The 15,095-nt window shown below is 50.9% G+C and overlaps 1 protein-coding gene across 9 annotated transcripts in view; it reads left to right on the forward strand.

The window, feature by feature from the left end:
* The first annotated feature begins 1,442 nt into the window (after nt 1-1,442).
* Nucleotides 1,443-15,095, forward strand: part of Mical2 (microtubule associated monooxygenase, calponin and LIM domain containing 2) — a 191,101-nt gene continuing 177,448 nt past the window's right edge. For 8 of the 9 annotated variants that reach the window (XM_076550354.1, XM_076550361.1, XM_076550364.1 and 5 more), the window contains exons 1-2: nt 1,443-1,622; nt 11,062-11,138. The gene's annotated coding sequence lies outside the window, so the exon portion shown is untranslated. The remainder of the gene's footprint in view (nt 1,623-11,061; nt 11,139-15,095) is intronic. The other variant, XM_076550385.1, reaches the window with a different exon arrangement.

Raw genomic sequence — 15,095 nt, forward strand, 5'->3', positions numbered from 1 at the left:
GTTCTCAACCTTCCTAAGGCTGCAACCCTATAATGCAGTCCCTCATGTTGTAGTGGACCCCCAACCATAAAATGTGGCCATGACCCACAGGTTGAGAAACACTGCTCTGCGGGCAGACCCATCAACGCCCAGCTTGCCATGTTTCTGGGTTAAAACTCAGTCCACCACAGCTACCAAGCAAGAGTCCTTCTCAGCAGAGCCCTATGAGATGAAAGGCTTGTCTACAGAAGAGAGGAAGTGTGGGTAAATTCTTATTTTTGAGCAGCCAGGACTTCTGTGCTAGCCCAGCAATATGGGACATGCATGCAATCCTGCTGGCATTTGGGAGGCTGAGAGACAAGATAGCTGTGAGTTTGAGATCAGCCCGTCCCTCTCAGAGTCAGCAAGGAGTGAGTTGTGCAGGCTGAGTGGGGTCCATGCTGGGGATAAAACTCACAAAAGTGGATTGAATTCTGAAGATGCTTAAGAGACAAACCTTCAGAAACCTCAAGGGCTGGAAGGAGGAGCACACAGCAAAGATTATGGAAAACAGGGCCCAGGTTTCGGGGTGAGGGGATTGCTGCCTGCACTTGCCTGGCCAAGGGGCATGTCTCTCCAGAGGGCATGCCAGCAGTCTGGAGTCGTGGTACTGTTTGCTTTCGCCTCCTAAGGCTGGGGTCAGTTCAGTTCTAAGAACATTTATGGACGCTGTATTGGGCCAAGGGCCCCAGGGGAGAGTCAGCCCTGGTACTTGCCATTTGAATCCTGTTTTCCTGGTCGCTGCTGTCACAGCGACTGCACCAATTTCACCAGACTCCCAGCCCCGAACCACTCATTCATAATTTTCTCTGAAATGATGAGGGGCATGGCCACTCATGGCAAGCTGGGCAGGGCAGAGGATTGCCATTCTACATCCAAGAAAGAGAAGATGCAATGGACCCAGATAGCGTGGATGGTCTGTGTCGCCATCCCCTTTCTCACAGCTTTAGGCAAATCAAGGCCAGTTCAAGGCAGGACCTAAGCAAGGAAGAAGACTGCACTGAGCAAAGCAAGGAATGAGGGCCCACGAGTGCCAGGCAGTTCTAGAAGCCCTTCGCTGCTTCCTCCAGTCCCAAAGAGGACAGTGAGGTTGGCTTTCCTGCTGCCTAGGCCAAGTATCGTGAGGCCCAGCCCTCGCCACTCCCTCGACATCAGAACACCAAGGCCAGATGTTCACCTCGCAGCAGCCCAGGGTTCGGTCTCCGACCTGTGGCCAGGGTGGGAACCGCCAGCCGCTCCCGGGACTGGGGCAGGGCTTCTGCCCACGTGCGCTGCAGCGGTAGTAGTCGTCCTCAGCCCAGGATTGACTGGGAGGGCGCTGGGGTGGGTTCCGCGCTGCATGACCATTGGCCGTGCGTCTCAGGCCTGGGGCGGAGCCTGCCGCTAAGAGGCCCTGTCATTGGCCAAGCCCCCGATGGGGGCGTGCCCCAACCGGGTCTTCTGCAGCTCGCCGAACCGCAGGCACCCGGCCGGCTCAGCCTGCGCCGGGCCGCCTCGCTCGCTCGGGGCTCGGCAGGCGGCCCGCGGGGTCCCGGATCGCTGCGCCCGCAGCCGGAAACCACGGCAGGTGCTGACTTGAGACCCGGAGGCCCGCAAGACCTTCGGTAAGACCAAGCGGGAGTGGGCTCCGTGGCGTGCGGGAGCGGGTGGGGACTGTGCCAGTCCTGGCTGGACTCTGTGCCCTATCGGGCGCTCCGGAGGGTCAGGTGCGGCAGCTGCGTGCGCGATCTCAGACCCACCTGCCAGGAGCGCCGTGGGCTCTCCACCAATCAAAACTGACACTCTAACCTCAGAAAACACAACACACCAGCGCAGAGTGGGCGCCCTTTGGCAGCAGGGTCGCCTGTCATCGTTCAGGGGACCGTTCCCAAACTTCGCTCCATACGATTTAGGCTCCCGTGCCTTTCCCATCCTCTCACTGAGCGCCTTGCTTATTTTTATTTTATTGTCTTTTTCTGCCTCCCTTCTTCTCCTCCCGCCTTGATAACAGGAAGTTAAGTTGGGCCAAATGTCAGTGGCCTGGCCGGCAGTGGGCTGGGACCCGGGCTGGTTACTTGGCCAGTAGCGGCACTTCCAGGGACCGCGCTGCTGTCTCCTCTATATCCTGGGACCCCTGGCAGCCTGTGCTCGTCCCCGGATTAGGAACACCCCATTCTTGCGTCCCGCCCTATCGCTGGCTGACCAGCCCTGGGCTGGGGTCCCTCTTGCAGCCTCTGCCCCGCAGCAGCTGTCTGGAGAGGGCGGGGTTAACTTATCCCAGGCCAGCCTCAGTCTCAACCGCACCCTCACCGGCACAGCTGGGAAGGGCCTTTACCGGACCGGGAAGAGGCGTGTTGAAACCAGAGTACTCTCATGTCTCCTTCCACATTGTTTATTCTGGGCCTGGGTTTCTAAAGTGGAAAGAGCTCTCGTTTGCAAGGCCACTAGCTGCCCACTATGTCTTAGGTGGTTTAGGGGGAGGATAAAGTCAGTAGCCAGTTCCTTTGTGGACAGACCCGGAGGGAAAAACGCCAGAGGCTAATTGGCCTTCCGCATTCGCGTCCCCCGAGTTCCCTGGCACCTGTGTCCTCCGTGTGCCAGTCACCTCCGCGGGGGCAGTGGACCTAACAGGTGGGCCACCAGGACAGTCCATGCCCCTTGTTCATGCCCCAGAGATTTCAAAGGCAATCAGTGCTGCTTTCTTCCACCGCAGGGAAGTGGGCACAGGTTGGGTCCTGGTGGTTACTTTCCAAAAAGCCTGAGTTGCGTCCTCTGGCTCTGTGCTTGCTTCCTACCAGCTTGCCCGGTGGCGGTGGTAATATGCTCTGTGTGCCTGGAGCCCCCTGGCCTTTGAGAGATTCTGGGGATTGCAGGAGTAGTTTGCAAATCACTTGACCGGACAGCCAGCGGGACGCACTGCAAACTGCCCCTCACTGTGTCCTGCAATGGAGGGGCCCTGGCAGTGTTAGCTGTGATAGGGAAGGATTGACTGCTTTAGAGGAAAGACATCTCTGTGGGGCTGGCTTTTCCGGTAGTCTAGAACTGTATTCAGTGAAATAACTTGGACTTTTAGAAGGAACTCAGGCTTGTTCTTTCTGCAGTGGGTGTGGGGCAGGTTTTGGAATATGCTTTTAAACCCAGTTTGAACAGTGTCCTTCCTAGGAGCTGCAGAGAACAGCCCCAATTCTTCCCTCCTGTGATGGGTGGTGGTGTCTCTCTGTTCTCTCCATCACGTCTACATCTCCACCTGGGTTTGCCTGGCTCTGTCTTCCCGTTGGAGGACTTGGCTGGGTTGGAAGGGGCTGAACATGGCTAACCCAAGAAGTCTGCAGGGTGCTAACAGTCCCTGTCCTTTGAAAAGCCTGGAAGAGGATGCTGCATTCTGGGATTGCTCATGCTTTACCTCATGAGCATCTCATGATGCTCTGTAGTAGTTGGGGCTATCCATGCCCATTTTATAAATTAGAAAACTGAGATGCAGAGAGATTGCTACTGGCCCTATCAGACTGCTAGAGTCTCACAATCATTCTAGCTTCCAGCTGTTTGAGAAGGGGATTAAACACCACAGGAAGCAGGGAAATTTTGGACACCCTCTGGACTTGAGGGGCTTGGTACAGATAGCCCTGTGGGTACTGACCAGTTTCCTAATGTCGGGTGAGTGGGTCTTCCCACCCCACTATGAAATGGCACATAAACCCCGGCTGGTTATCACAGTCCTCCTGGCACTTTGCTGTGTGTTCCTCTTACACTAGTCTCACTGGGGCATCTACTACCATACAGAGCAGTCTCCTGTCAAAAAAATACTACAAGGCAAGCCACAGCAGAGAATCCAGGGTTCAAGGCCAGTCTAGGCTATATAGTGAATTTGGGATAGTAGTAGCCACACAGCAAGACTTTGTCTCAACAACAACAAAGAGCAGTGGGTATGTATCATAGGCCTATAATCCCAGCCCTGAGGAGGTAGAAGCAGGAGGATTGCTGTAAGTTTGACACCAACCTGGTAAATATAAGTTCTAAGTCAGTCATGGCTATCACAAAAAACAAAAAAAAACCAACCAACCAACCAATCAAACATATATATGCATGTATACACACACACACACACACACACACACACACACACTTATATATAATTTTTCCAGAAAAATAGGATGGTGTAATGAACCCTGCCTGTACCTTCCCCAGCTCCCCAGCCATTAAAATGATGCTGCATTATGCTAACTCCATGGCTTTTTCTTTTACTTTTCTCTCAGTTCTGTTTTCTAACTTCCCTTTACTTATTTGTGTGTATATATATATATATATATATATATATATATATATATATATATATTATATGTGTGTACATGTATGGGCGTGTGTACCACAGTTCTTGTGCAGAGGTCAGAGGACAGTTTGGGGGAGTCGGTTCTCTCCTTCAACTGTGTGGGTCCCTGACATTGAACTCAAGTTGCCGGACTTGGCAGCAAGCACCTTGACCTGGTGAGCCATCTTGCCACCCCCTCCCTGGGTTTTTTCTTTCTGGAATATTTTCAAGCTGATTTCTGATGTCGTTGTTTATGTCACTTTTCTCTATACAATCTTTTGATTGTTCAGAATCTTTTGAACCACACCTCGCGTCAAAAGAGCATTCCCTTGCAAATCGTCATTGTTGCACAGGCCAGAGACAACAGTAATCTTACGGCGTCACCTGTCCACAGCCAGATAGGCGTAGAGGCCTGCTTGTCAGCGATGACCTCTCCAGCTGTCTGCTAGAGTGAGGACCTGTGCACACGCTGTATTTGGTCACCGGTGCCTCGCTGCCTGCTGTGAACAGGAGAGGGTCTCCTCCTCTCCATGAGCAATTAACCTCCATCTGGAGAGCTCATCCCCCCAGGGATCACAGCCCCTGGAGACTGTCCCTCTCTGGCTCCTCAGGAACAAAGCCTGCACGCAGGGAACACACAGCAGAGGCTTGGCCAGCATCTGCTCAGTGGTGTAGCCGCCACTCGAGGGGTGTGCTGTGAATGAGGGGACTGTCAGGGGCTCCCGTGACTGTGGTGCGTGTTTGGAATGATGACTTGCTCACGCTCGTGTGGCTGCCACAGCAGTGAGCGTCAGCCCATAAGCATCCTGAAATAATAGGAGAACTATTTACAACACTCACCCTCGCCCCCTTGGTCTGTGGTGTGGAGCCCAGATGGCCACGTGTGTGCCCTCAGCAGCAGCTGGCCCTGCCCATCACACGTGGCTGACAGCAGCTGAGGTCATTCTGTTCAAGCTTTGAGTTCAGTCCCATCGAGGCCGAGTTGTGACTGACACAGGACTAGGTAGAGTGCAGGGTGTGTCTCCCCCCCCCCCCAGTAGACCCTCTCCTCCCAGTCAGGGTCCTCCCCACCACAGCCCTCTCTCCGAGGGAAGACTTAGAGTTTTGCTTTTGTTAGTTTTTTTTTTTCTTTTAGTTTTTTTGAGAAAGGGTCTTATGTTGCCCAGGCTGGACTTGAACTCAATACATAGTTGATAATGGCCTTGAACTCCTGATCTCCACTGCCTCTTCTTCCCAAGTGCTGGGATTACGCACATGTACCACTACCTACAGTTCATCTTTTTTATTTTTTTCAGCAAATGTAACAACATTTTAATGCTTCTGTTATGTCAGCATTTGAGTTGATATATTTTTTTTTCTTATTTACTTTTTAGGGTCTTTGGTTGGTTGGTTTTTATTCTGGAGACCAAAGTCTGAGCCTTTTCATGCACGTTAGTCAAGTATTCGACCACTGAGCCATGTCCTCTGCCCTCTTTAAAGGTTTTAATCTTGAGAGGTGGTCTTACTAAGTTGCCCAGACAGGCTTTGAAGCCTAGGAAGGCTTTGAACTTAAGCTCTCTGTGTCTCAGCCTCCCAGAGACCTGGGATTGCAGGCATGGACCACTAGGCATGATGTCACTCTTCACTTTCTTTTTCTCCCTCAAATTTATATAGTAAAAAATGTTTTCAGGACAGGAAAGCCATATTGTAATCTTTCTAAAACCAGGCCTTCAACTGCTTGGGTGCCTGTAGACAAGCTTGGATTCATCACGTGCATTGGCTACAGCTGTGTGCATTGACAGTACCTCAGTTACTGGGATTTTGAAATTTGCTCAGATCATAAATATTGTTTGCATATTAGGATCATCTTGTTATTCTGGAGGCTGAGCCACCAGAGATGGCAGAAGAGCAGGCAGGCCCCACCCAGCTCCAGCCTCTACTGCCCTCTTGGGAAAATCCTGAAGGACAAATACCTGTGCACCTCACTCTAGGGTCCCCCGACCCTCCCTACACTAGCTTCTCCTTTCTTCTGGGCCCCTGCCCCAGATGTAGAACACATGGCTGGAACCTGATGAGAAGGTGCACCTTCTAAAGCATTGATCCTCCTGATGCCAGTGGCTGATATTAAAGCTGGCGAGAGAGCTGGTGCCAAAGCCCCTCTGGTCATAAACTGCCACTGTAGGGTTGCATCTGCTGCGAGTCTGATTTGGGGATGCTCTCTTCTCTGTCAGATCTTGAAGAATCCTCATCATCCCTGTGCCCCAAGTACACAGCACACTGGCTTTTGTGGTACCGGGTGCCAGATGTGGTCTGATTTCTTCCAGTCTCTTGCTCCGTCCCTGTGTGCACATCTGAGCATTGCTGTAGTCATCATGAGGAGAGATTCCCAGGCTCAGTGAGTGTGCAGGGCACTGTGTCCACATAGTTAATACTGCGTTTGCCATGTTGGAGACTTTAGGGTGTTTGTTTATTTGTTTGTTTGTTTGTTTGTTTTTACAAGTCTCATTGTGTAGCCCTGTCTGCCCTAAAACTGTATAGACCAGGATGGACTTACTCACAGGCAACTACCTGCCTCTGACAAGTGCTGAGATTAAAGGCCTTTGCTACCAATCCAAACTTATTTTTATTTTAAAGACAAGGGCTCATGTAGCCCAGGCTGACCTCAAATTTATTGTGTATGTGAGAATGACCTTGAGTTTGTGGTTCCCCTGCCTCCACGAAATCCCTGAGTGTTGGGGGTATAGGTATGCACCATGGCCATTTTATATAGTGCTGGTGTTTTATAGTGCTCAAGGAGTTTTCTGTGTAGGGCAAGCACATTCCCAACTGAGCTACAGCCCTCAGGCTTAGTGTGCTCTAGATGTGAATTAATGCTTCTCCAGGGGACTGTGTTCCTTCCTCCCCTGAATCTCCATCTCTGTGGCTTCCTGGATGTCTTGTGGCTCAAGCATTCCTCCTATAGCTTGCCTGCATTTCTTTCCAGTGTAAAAATGTTACAGCAGGCCCTTTCCTAGGCCACAAGCTATGTCCAGAGCTCATGTCCTTTTGGCTACCTTCAGGAGCCCTGCAGCAAGGAGCTAGACAGTTGTTGCTGGCCCCTGCACTGTTAGAGCCACAGGTTAGTGGAACATTCTCAGGCCCAAGTTTCAGACACACCCAGCCCAGAAGCTCAGTGCATGCCAGAAACAGGGGTGAGTGTCTAGAACACGCTGTCCTGCCCGGCCTTGCCACCTTCATATCAGTGTACTGAGCTGCAGAGACGCCTCTTTGCTCGCAGACTGAATGCTGGCCTTGGCCACTCAGCTCAGCACTGGCTGGATCTAAGCCTCAGGGTTCTGGAAGCCAGGAGCATGAGGAGCAGGGAAGGATGATGACGTACATCAGAAGAGTCACTCAGACCCTTTAGTCACTGAAGTGAGCTGCTTCCTGGAGTAGATAGACCCAAGTCTGTGAGGGATCTGGCTGCTGACTCCTGTGCTAGGTGCCTACTCATCCTAAGGCACCATGTGCAGTATTCATGAAGCTGACAGCTCCATGTGTGGGGACAATTGGATCTTTACACTTGGATGCAAAGATGGTAATGGACAAGAGTTTCTTCCTGAAGGAAGTGGGTATCTGACCAGCAAGTGAAAGGGTAAACAGAGGGGAGGGACGGCACACATGTATGTACTCACTCTAAAACATGCACATGGACACATCTTGCTCACTGGTACACAGGGATACACTGTATTCACCCGTTCACACACATGGATACACAGTACTCTCCCTACACACACACACACACACACACACACACTCATGGTACTTGCCCCAACACACATGTATAGATGCATGGTTTTCACCTCCACACACAAGGATGCGTGGTAGTCACCATCACAAACACAGGTGCATAGAACCACCCCACATGCACACATGAATGGATGGTAAAACACTCCATACAAAAGGAGCTGGTGAAAACCCAAGCCTCCATCCTTCCCTCAGCCTCCATCCTTCCCTCAGCCCTCCATCCATGGGCTCTTCTCACAATGGTGTTTGCTGTTCCAAGCCTCCTATAGACATACATGCTGTGGGCACATTCTTCAGCCCATTCCGTGCTCTGCTTTTCCTTCTGTCTGCTGGGCAGTGACCAGAATGGGAAGAAACAGGACCCACAGGGCCTCAGAGACTCAGCAATGAGTTAGTTAGCCCAAACTTAATGACTGCCTCCTCCATGGTCTCACCACTTCTCCATCAGAATCCCTTTGTGTTAGATCTGGGGGACTCAGAGCATCTAGGCACTGAAGATAAACATCAGAAGCAAGTTCTCCAGGCGGGTGATAGAGGCGAAAACCAGCAAGCAGACCAAAGAAGCATGCTAAGACAGACATGGGTTCGAATCGAATCTTAGCCGTGAGGCCTTGGAAAGTTTTGTGAACCTTACCATTTAACCTACAAAGAAGAGGTAGTCACAATTATCTTAAGAGACCGATGTGGAGATGAAATTAAAATATTTACAAAGTGCCCTGCATAGGTGTGCATTCCAATTCCTCCTAAAAAGAGTGGTCAATTTCCACAATGAACATCACGTATGGGCTCCTGCAGAAGTCAGCCAGTTCTCCATTTTCCCAAGCTGAGCTTTTCCTGTCTGCCTGTCCACTGCCCCCCCCCACTCCCGCTGTTGTGGTACCCCCCCTCCATCCCACCCAGCCTGTCAGCACCCCATCCTTCTCTGCCCTTCCCCACAGCCTCCTCCTCACTTCCGTCCCTTCCGTCCCTTCTTCCCTGGCGAGCAGCAGCTTCCTGGAGAGGGCTCCCTGTTTATGGTTTCTCCCTGGGGTATTTATGCTGCCTCTCTTCACAAGCTCCTAGCAGATGTCTGTTTGTTGCTGAGACTTCATCTTCAGCCAGAAAGAGGAGAGAGAGGCCTTTTTTTTTTTTTTTTTTTTTTTTTTTTTAAAGATCTCTAATTGTGGTGGCTGCACAATACGGCTTAGATTGCCTCCAAGTCTAATTTGTCATGCTCTCCAGCTCTACCCATTATGAAACCCTTCAGATGCTGGCAGAGAGACCTTATATGTCCTGATTTCAGAGCGGCTTTTAAATTTAGCATCCAGTTGTAACCACTTAGAAAGGTAGGCCAGGGGAGTGTGGGCAACCAACCGTTTGTCTTCTATCCTGGCTCAGACAGATGGTGTGAATGAGAGGAGCATTTTTGTAGCCATAGCAACGGCAACCCTCCTTCCCGCCCCCTCTTTCCACCTGCAGGCTTGAGTAGGCATTCAGAGGCTGCCATGAGATTAGCTGGCAGCTTGGGAGTTTTATCTTCCCGTTTGGACTGGGGTGGGGTTTGAGGTGCTCGGGATAGGGCCACTGGGGTGGCTTTAGGTGATTCTGACCTCTGTGTCAGAGGAGGAAGAGAGAGTATGAGTCACAGAGCCGTGGGATGTCAAGTTGGAAGGGCCCTCTGATGTCATGGTCATAAAGTTCTCAACCCTGCCTTGAGTTTATGTGTGTGGGATAAGGGGCTCAGACAATGTGCTTTTATTTATTTTTTAAATTTTTTTTTTGAGGCAGGGTCTTACCATGTAGCACAGTTGGCCTTAGCTTGCAATCCTCCTGCCTAAGCCTCCTGACTACTGGGATTTCAGGCATTTACCCAGCTCCAGCCTTCTGTAAGGAAGGACAGTGTAGTGTAGGGTGGGCTTGCCTTGGCCTCGAGATCTTTCCCTATCAGAACACATCCCCAGAGCCTTGGGGATTGAATTCCTACCTTTGTTTTCTTGGCCTCTGATACAAACCCAGATTTTTTTTTTCCCAAGACAGGGTCTTACCTATGTTGTCCTGGCTGTCCTGGAACTCTATATAGACCAGGATGATCTCAAACTTACAGAGATCCACCTGCCTCTGCCTCCCAGGTGCTGCGATTAAAGGCGTGCGCCACTACACCCAGCTCACAAACCCAGATTTGAACTGGGAAGGGCAACTGTCTGTAGAGATTTGTTTGTCTCAAATTGGCTTTCAGCTGAACCTTGAGAAAATACACCAACATGGGCCAGTTGGGCGTCGTGGAAGAGGGCTGCAGAAAAGGCTATAAATAGGTGCTGGGGTGGCTACCAACAGCTGTGGGCCCAGGCTCGTTGGTGCCCGGCAGTGTGCAGCTGCTGTGCCGGGGCCCAGATCCAATTGCTCTTCTAGTGCCCAGAGTGAGGTATGTAGACCCAGCTTCTAGCTGCTGCCTGCACACCAGGACTGGGTATGGAATGCACACAGTGGGTGCCAGCCAGAGGACTTCTTGGAGGTGGAAGGGGGAGGGCCAGCTTGTTGGTCACAAAGCGCCTTGGGAGATGAGTAGGGTGCCCTCAATAGAAATGAGCAGAGGCCAAATGACATGTGCAGGGTGTGAGCAAACCCAAGAGGCAGGAGGAAGCCACCAGAAAGGACTCCGGCCCCTAATCCTCAGGCCAGGTAAGGTTAGGGGGCCTGCACCGCTCTCCCAACACTGAATGGTAACTAAATACTAAACTGTTGTCTACACTGAGAGGTGCCCTAGGACGTGGAGTGGAGCAGTTAAGGCGAGGCTCTCAGGCTTCCTCTGTGCCCTGGCTTTTTGTCTCGTAACCTCCTTTGTGGTGACAGGGTCTGTGTACGCAACCCTGTCTTTCCACTTCTAAGTACAGTGACCCATCATGCAACTCTCCAGCTAGGGTTGTAGAATACAGTCCATGCATCCTTTCCTACAGGATGTATTCTGTAGAGAAAAAAGCAACTGCCCCCTTACACCCTTTCTTCCCTTCTTCCAGGTCATCTTTAGGGGAGGAAATGCAGACATAGAGGTACTGACCCCAGAAACGGATCGGGAGGTTCCTGCTTGCCTGTGGTAAGTCAAAGCAGCAAGGTGGGGGTGGGGACTGGAGCCCAGGGATGCCCCCCTCCAAAGGAGCAGCCTGTGGGAGAATCATTTCTGTAGGGGTCAGAAGCTTGCAGAGCCCAGCATCCCATCTGAAATGCTGCTGACTCTCTTGCTTTACGAGTCTCCCTTCCCTCCGTGTCCTGGCCAGGAATGGGAGGGGAAGGCTGTGCTCAACATCCACCTGCTGCTGGTGTTAACCTGGTGGGTGGGTGGCATGGCAACCTGCTGTGTTTACAGTTTTGACATTTGAGCAGAGCTGCAGGCACCTGTCTCTCATGTACGTCTTGGGGACACCCTGGGTTTATGTCATGGAATAAATTGCTCTTGCAAGCCACAAGTGGAAAGAACTGAGTACTCAGGGGATCTGGGGCTGGGGTATGGTAGGGAATCCTCTCTGCTCTTCCTCCCTCCCTCCCTCCCTCCCTCCCTCCCTCCCTCCCTCCCTCCCTCTCTCCCTCCCTCCCTCCCTCTCTTCCTCCTTCCCTGTCTTCCTCCCTTCCTTCTCTCCTTCTATTTCTCTCTCCTTCTCCCTGCCAATCCCCCTTTCTTTCCTTGCATCTGTTGCCCCTATGGGAGCCCAGGTTGGCTCCTCCATGACCAACTGATCTCTCGGCACACTTGCTCTTCAGTTCAAGACCTCTGATGTTCTGTCTATTGGAGGCGGGTTGTCACAGGCATGTCTGGGTTTTGGGTCAGGTTTAGTGACATTATTTATCCCACAGGATGCATGTGAAGATTCAATAGGGCGGTGACCTCAGCACAGCCACCAGTACCCCAGGCACCAGTGGGGTTTTGTTTTTGTTTTTGTTTTTCTGGGTCAGAGTTCCTCTTTCCTTCAAGTCTCCCATTTGTATTGTATTGTTCCATAAGTGACTTTTGCCTTGAAGCAGTGGCTTTTTAAAGAGTGCCTCAGTTGGGACACTGTCACAGGCAATGAAGAGATGTGGGAAGCTTGCTTCCTTGGTGAGGCCAGCACTCCATTGGACTCAGAACTGTATGGTGAGGAAAGTCCTGATCCCACTGGGTACTTCATTAATTCCATTTATTGACATTTAAATATTACTCTACTAGGCATTAGACAAATGTTTTTATATTATTCCCGAGTTTTGCTTGTTTAATTTTTTGAGAGTACGAGTCTCATCTGGTAGTCCAGGCTGGACTGGAACTCAAACTCTCTGTAGTATAAACTCCTCAAACTCATTCGCCATATAGGCTAGACTGACCCTGACCCTCCCACCTCAGCCTCCTGCATACTGAGGCGGGCACCCCCATACTCTGCTTATTTCATATTCCTCTTGTGTGCACATAAAAAGAGAATAAAATTGGTTACAGCATTTCTGGACCTTCTTCACACTCAGGGTCCAGCTCTTCAACATCTCACTTGGACCTGCCCTAGTTAGCATTGACTGTCAACTTGATACAGCCTAGAGTCACCCGGAAAAAACTCTCAGTTGAGTAATTGTCTTTATCAGGTTGGTCTGTCGGCATGTCTGTAAAAGATTATTTTGACTGCAAATTGAGCAAGCATGCTGGTTGATTTTTTTAATTACATTTTATTTATTTATCCGTTTATGCGTATGGATGGGGATGAGAGTGCCTACCACAGGCCCCATGTTGAGGTCAGAGAACCACCTGCAAGAGTTAGTCCCCTCTCTCTACCATGTGGGACCCCAGGATCTGATTCCGGTTGTCAGGCATGGTAGCAGGCGCCTTTACCTTATGAGGGCGCCTGGTCACTGTTTTCCTATTCTGATTCAATTTGGACTTTGTCTTGTTTTTCTTGAGACAGGGTCCCAATATGTGGTTCAGGCTGTTTTGAGCTCGCAGTCCTGAGTGCTGGGATGCAGGCATGCATCACCATCCTGAGTGCTGGGATGCAGGCATGCATCACCTTAAATGCTGATTGTTAAATTCCAAGCAGCCTTGCTTTGAGGACCATTTCAGCTTTGCATGTAGTGACTGCATCACCCAGGTCACCACCACACAGGGTTCTCATAGAGCCTTCTGGTGCAATGCCAGAGAGCACTCTTTAGGGGACCTCAGACTTTAGCCAGCTTGCTTTGAGAGCACAGATTCCAATTGGCCTTTTCCATCCCTTTCCCTCTCTGACCTGACAAGATTCCTACTGGCAACCAGATGAGATCTGACTGTTGCCGCTCTCCTCCTGCTTTGACATTATATATATGCCCCAACTTCCCACAGGGCTCCAGGACCACATGCAGCTCTGGGGCTGCCTCTCAGATACAAAAGTCACTAAGCCATTAAGTATATCCTGTCCAGATGTGGACAGCACTCTAGGCTCAAGCTATTTTGGCCTGGAGGACTTGGAACTCATTAAAACTTTTTAGACATCCTTTAAAAACAAAACAGTGCTGGGGATATGGATCAGTGGTAGAGTATTTCCCTAGCACGCTCAAGGCTCCAACAGTGAAAAACTAAAAACAATAACCAACAATAAGAAAAAACATATAAAGCTACACCAAGCTCCTGTCTCATCTAAGTGCCCCATGTCACCCCAGGATAGGTTCTCGTGTCTGCCTCTCTCGTCTCAGCCTGGAGGATGGAATCCCACTTCTGAGTCTCAGTCTTCTCAGTCTTAGCCAAATCTAGGAGCCCTTTTCTCTCCCCAGCTGTTAGGAAGGTCTGTTATCCTCAGATCCCGCGTACCAACTTCCCCTTTTGTGGCTCACAAACTTCACAGGAAACGGCTGTTTTTCCTCCACATTTCCTGTGTCCTGGTCACTAGCCAGCTCTGCTGTTGCTGTGGGAACTAGGCAATTAGGCTAGTCTTGATATCATGGAAGCTGCCTCCTTCTTCTGGAAGATGAAGGTCTCAGAGAGGCCAGGCAGCCCTGGTCAATAGCCACCGGGGTCCACCTGCCCCTCAGGACTAGCAGCTCTCTCTGGCCAGCTGCATTCGTGCTGGCCGTTGGCTTGAGGCTTCCACCCCGAGCAGCCTCTTGCCTCAGTCACTCACTCCTGTCACTTGAGGGCTCTATGTCTCACAGGCTTTCCACGTGAAGATTATTTCTCCCCCTGCCCTAATGCAAGTCCATCTCGTACGAGGCTAAAGTGGCCATAGACGTGTGTGGAGTCAGCTGTCAGTTAAATAAAGGAGTGGGCTTGGACTTGGGCTTGCAAATGCATGAAGAGCATAGTCAGGAGGCAGCTCAAAACACCTTATCTGTTTGATTGGCACCCTAGCTAGGGAACAAGAGAAGAGAAAATGGTTGGTTTTTGTTTGTTTGGTTGGTTGGTTTTTGTTTTGTTTTGTTTTTGAGAGGGAGAATGGGGAGCTTCCAGGATTTGGGATTTGAGAATGCAGTGAGTATATTTCCTGTCCCCCCTGCCAAAAGTCTCAGGTAATCTGGATGTATAATTAGCTAATTGGAGTTGGTGAAGCCATGTGGAAAGAGTGTGGCTTCCAAGTCTGAGTCAGGTCTCTGTTGATTCCTGCTCACCTGGGTCTCAGTTGCTCAGGTGTACAGCTCCAGCCTTCTGCCCTTGGCAGAGGCAGGTGGGAAGACCATTCTGTCCTCCAGTGTCCAGCCCAGGCTCCACACAGTACATCCTCAAGACATGGCCCCCTCCATCCCACCTGACTCATCTCCCTGCAGAGAAGAAGTAACTGGAAAGCAGGTTTGGGTGGCTCACACTTGTAACCCCAGCACTCTGGAGGACGGAGTAGGAAGAACCCTGAGAGTTCAAGGCTAGCTTGTGCTACAGAGAGAGGTGCAGCCTAGCCTGGGCCACAGTGTGATATCCTGTCTGAAAAAGAAAAGAAAAAGGTCATGGTTCTCATAATGTGGGTTTGCTGAGAGCTGGCGCTCAGCAAGCCGAGGTTCCAGCACAGGTTTCTGCGGTGAGTCACCTCCACCTCCACCCTGGTGATTCCTCTGTTAGGCTCCTGCGTCTGAAGGAATC

This window comes from Peromyscus maniculatus, chromosome 1 (genome assembly GCF_049852395.1).
Source record: "Peromyscus maniculatus bairdii isolate BWxNUB_F1_BW_parent chromosome 1, HU_Pman_BW_mat_3.1, whole genome shotgun sequence".
Classification (NCBI taxonomy): Eukaryota; Metazoa; Chordata; class Mammalia; order Rodentia; family Cricetidae; genus Peromyscus; species Peromyscus maniculatus.